Below are 5048 nucleotides of genomic sequence, written 5' to 3' on the forward strand. Positions count from 1 at the left end.
GGCTGAGCCCCTTCGCCCTCAGCTGCCCCTCGCAGCGCGCAGGCGCTACCACCGAGACGGGGCGGGGGACAGAGGGACCGAGGCGGAGCCGGAAACGCTCGCGCGACTCCTCGCCCTCAATGACAACAGCCCGCGGTGGGGTGGGGCGACTCTATGGTCTCCGAGGGCCCCGCCCGTCCCCGGATCGCCCGTGCTGCCCCCTGCCGGGGAGGACTGACGGGGGCGGGCAGCTAACCTCCTTGCCAGCTTCTGGTTTTTCAACGACTTTGGTTTTTTTTAAAAAAAAAGGTTCTTTTCCCACAAGGATCCTAAAAAGGGTTGTAATCCCCCCACAACCGTCCCGCCCACGTCGGCCCCGGTTGGCACCGTGCATGTTCAGAGGGGAGGAGAGGGCCCCAGCTCCCTTCTGCCATCCCTGCCCTGGTTCTGCTTCAAAGTGGAAAATTTATCCATATTTTTTCCTCTGAGGAATTTTTTTTTTTTTGTATTTCAGGGTGTCTTCGTGCAATAACTCAAGCATATCAATTACCAAACTATTGACTAAAGACCCACTATTTCTAGGTTCTCCTTTTGCAGCCCATCTTCACTCCCCCTGTACCAGGCTCCTCCATCATAACACAAAACCATTTCTGCCTCACACCGCGCTAAGCTGCGCCTCCACCTTTGCAGTTTAGTACGTGTACTTCTACTGTGGCCGCCTTGAGTCACGTCACTAGCAAACCTAAGTGGGGGACAGACGTCCCTGCAGAATCATAGAATCATAGAATCGTTTAGGTTGGAAAAGACCTTTAAGATCATCCAGTCCAACCATTAACCCAACACTACCAAGCCCACCACTAAACCAATTAAGGGCAGAATAGCAACCCCACGCCTCCTAGCTTGGTGGCTGGATCATTTATAATGGAAGTAAAAACCAGGAATCATTAAGATTGGAAAGGATCAGTGAGCAGCCCTTGATACTCACAAGGAGGCGAACCTTTTTCCTTTAAAAGAAAACAGTAATTAGGAAAAGAGTAGTGGCCTGGGAAACCAGAACGAGAAATGTCCTCTACCAATAATAAAGAAAAATGCTGTTATTGCCGTACATCACGGATGTCAAAGCTAGATCTGATCTGAACAGAAGCCATGCCCAAGCTGTGATTCTCATGAGTTTTGTAACTGGAATTACCCAATAACCGGACAAGTTGCATTTTTTTGTTCTGAAAGTGCACTATCATAGCTTCTCCTTGGGTGAGCATTGCGAAAGACAGAGTAACCATGGTTCAGGTATTTTGCTTCTGGTCCTCTGCTGTCTGTGTACAGTGTTATTGCCACCTGTTAGCATTGCAGTGAGCTCAGCAGAGTGCTTAGATCTGAACCTCTGATGTTCAGACATGCAAGGTAGGAGTACATCTCACTGAACCTGTAAGCAGCTGCAAAATTTTGATAGACCGTCCAAAATTTTCCACCGCAGCTGATAAAAGCCTTCCCTCTGCCAAGGGGGCAAAAGAAAAAAAAGGCACTTAAACTCTATGCTCTTTCTCTACTGTCGTGGTTTAGCCCCAGCCAGCAACTAAGCACCACGCAGCCGCTCACTCACTCCCCCTACCCTGATGGGATGGGGGAGAGAATCGGAGGAGTAAGAGTGAGAAACACTCCTGGGTTGAGATAAGAACAGTTTAATAATTGAAATAAGGTAAAATGATAATAATAATAATAACAATATAATAATGATAATAGTAATAATAATATACAAAGCAAGTGATGCACAATGCAATTGCTCACCACCCGCCGATCGATACCCAGACAGTTCCCGAGCAGCGATCGCTGCCCCGGCCAACCCCCCCCAGTTTATATACTGAGCATGACATCATATGGTATGGAATAGCCCTTTGGGCAGTGTGGATCAACTATTCTGGCTGTGCCCCCTCCCAGTTTCTTGTGCACCTGGCAGAGCATGGGAAGCTGAAAAGTCCTTGACTAGCATGAGCAGTACTTAGCAACAACTAAAACATCAGTGTGTTATCAGCATTCTTCTCCTACTAAATCCAAAACACAGCACTATGCCTGCTACTAGGAAGAAAATTAACTCTATCCCAGCAGAAACCAGGACATCCACCCAGCTACCTCTCCTCTGTACACACAGTGGCTCTTTGCTAGTCACCAGGCCTGCCTGTGGCTCTGTCACAGGACTGTGCTGGTATGTCATTTCCACATACAAACTTCAGGAAATCTCACAACTCCGGGAGACTCTCCAAAATGACATCCCCCTTGGAAAGGGGAAGAAAGGGTATGCAACCAAGTTTGCAAAGACGATGTAATGAAGCTGGGCAAAACTTAAAACCTTAAGCTTAAAAGCCCAAAGCTACTGTTCAGAGACCAGTACTGGCTGCAGGTCAGGAAACCGGACTTGTATCCTCACTCAGGTGCTTGCTACTGCAAGAAAGTTGGACAAATCTCTCTGGGTTTAGAATTCATTCTTGCCTTTGCAAAGAGCTGCAAGACATTCAGAGTACAATTACTATTCTGTATTATTCGTCTCACTACAGGTGACTTCTTCCAGTTTTAAGATGAAGATTTTTATCTTAAACATCAAAACTAGAAATGTTACATGGTCTTGCAATATTGAAGGACTTCTAGAAAGATTGTGGCAGCTGCTGCCATTGTCTATAGTCCGATAAACAGCTGTATGGAGAGCTTTAATTATTTGGATGTTGCATTGTCTGATTTCCTTGTCAGGTGTGAGAACTGATCTAACTGGGATTCATTGTAAAAACGCATGAATTTCTGTCTGCTTTCTGTCTGATCACCAGTGCCACCGTCCGGCTAAAACTGTCAGCACAAGGTGGTCGGAAGTTAACACAACTCAAACTTTAAAAACATCCATTCTTGGAAATGACATGTTCACCTTTTCTTTGCTTTCTTAGAGAAAGAGGAAAAGACAGTGATCTTGGCTACAACCAGGCAAACTTCTAGTGAGTCCAGTTAAAGTAACTCAGGTTTGCATAGGATCAGCCTGGTTCAGTACCTGACCCACACTTGCGGAGATTGTGCAAGGAAAGGGGAATGCACTGTAGGATTCTGATAGATATTCAGATGTTTTTCTAAATCTCCAGAAAATTCTAGATATAGCTTTCTTCCTATTTGAAGTTTAAAATGGTGAGATTTCTTGCTAAAGTCAGAATAAGCTTTTTAACACAGGATTGAGGCCCTTCCGGAAGCTCTATTTAAAGCTATAAAGAAGGAGGAAAAAGGTACATTGCAAATGAGGTAAAAGGAACAAAGATGTTTTAACAGACAGACAGCTGTTTGAGGCCAAATAAAGCATCCCAGAAGGCTCAGGCAGTATTGAAATAGATATGAATTTGCTTTATTATGGATTTACCACAACTACCTAGTGACAATGGTACAATCTGATTTGCTTCCCAGACCTTGTAAGCTCCATTGGTTGCCATTTAAGTCGAAAAACATTAGAACACAAGGTCTTGCCAAGAAGGACAGTGAGAAAGCCAAAGCCTCTGCCAAGGACATGAGTTTAGAGGGTATAAAATTTCCAAGAACAAAAGAAGAGATTTAGCAGGGGCTTATAAAGCATCCCAGTACCCGTGGAGAAAACCTCACTGAGCTTTCCAGAACACTTTTAGTTGAAGACAGGAGGGAGGAGCCCACTTTTTTGGTATGGTAGGTGAGTAAACTGGTTTAGTTGCCAGACCAGCCAAGGTCAGAGCAAAAAACCTGACTTGAAGCAAAGTGAGAAGAATTCTTCAGTGGTGTCTACATAGCTTTACATAGCACGACTTGCAGCCAGTGAATTCTCTCTGCATTGCTTGTCTGCAGGAGTACCATCAGAGTTGACTGGACATACTGCAGGTTGCTAAGCGGCCCCTCAGGAGCATCTAATAACATGAAACTATTCACTGCACCCATTTGCAGTATGAGCAGGTTATTCCATCTGTTCTTCCAATGACTGTCATACAGAAAAGGCAATCTAGGATCCTTCCCTGAAGGTGCTCCAGTGTCTCTCCTGCAAGGATTCTGACATCTTCACCTGTCCTTGCAGCAGGCATTTGTACACAGTCTCAGGTCTGGGGGGACAGTATGAACATTAAGTACCATCTCACCATCTCTCCCAATACGGGGAACTTCCCAAGAAATGGAATACTTCTTCCCAAGAACTGGGGAACACCTGGGATGGCTGGCAGGTGAAATGTTCAATGTAAGCAAAAGGATTTTGCTTGCAAAAGTGATTCTTCACACAGCTAAGCTGTGGAGCACTTTGCCATGGGTGCTGCAGATGATGGAAGTTTACATGGGCTCAGGAGAAGTCTTGGTAGGTCTAAAGAAGATAAACGAGAAGAGGGTTAGTAAATACACAGAAGCCACCTCTGCCTTGAGAAGTCATTGAGCCACAGATGGCTGTAGAAGAGTAGTCAAAAGCGCTGTCATTATTTCTTGCCTATTATATTCCAGACATCCACTCTGGACCACCAGGTAATGTCCTAGATGGATTTTTGTCCTGAGCTAATGGACACTTTTATATTCTTCTGTCTCAGTCTGCCCTGGAATTGACTACACCCAGAAGTTTCATAGAAGCTGGAGCACAATCCATCTTTGATAGAATATGAGTTGCCCAAGGTCACTTAAAATGTTAATGGCAGAGCTACAAATAAAACAGAATTGTGTCACCACCTACACTCATTCTGATGACTCAGTCTTGTCTGTAAATAGCAAAGCAAAGAAATAATTAACAAGCACTGAAGACAGTAAAACTTTCTCATCGTAGTACAGCTCTAATTTGTCCTATTGCTCTTGCATATGCACACCATTATTCTCTGAATCATTGTGAAGACAGTGACCACTTTTGGGCTGACAGCATGTCTTGATGACAAAGAGTGCTCTTAATGGAACCAGATATGAATGATAATTCCATCACTGACATAAAAAAGAATATTCCAGTATTTAAAAAGTACAGGAGGTCATGATAGTCAGTGAGGGTTATAGGAATCAACATTTTTTTTTTTTTGCTCAGCTAGGCCCTTTCCAAAGTTCAATATTAAAAGCAAGGATTT

Source organism: Pelecanus crispus, chromosome 1 (genome assembly GCF_030463565.1).
Source record: "Pelecanus crispus isolate bPelCri1 chromosome 1, bPelCri1.pri, whole genome shotgun sequence".
NCBI classification, from domain to species: Eukaryota; Metazoa; Chordata; class Aves; order Pelecaniformes; family Pelecanidae; genus Pelecanus; species Pelecanus crispus.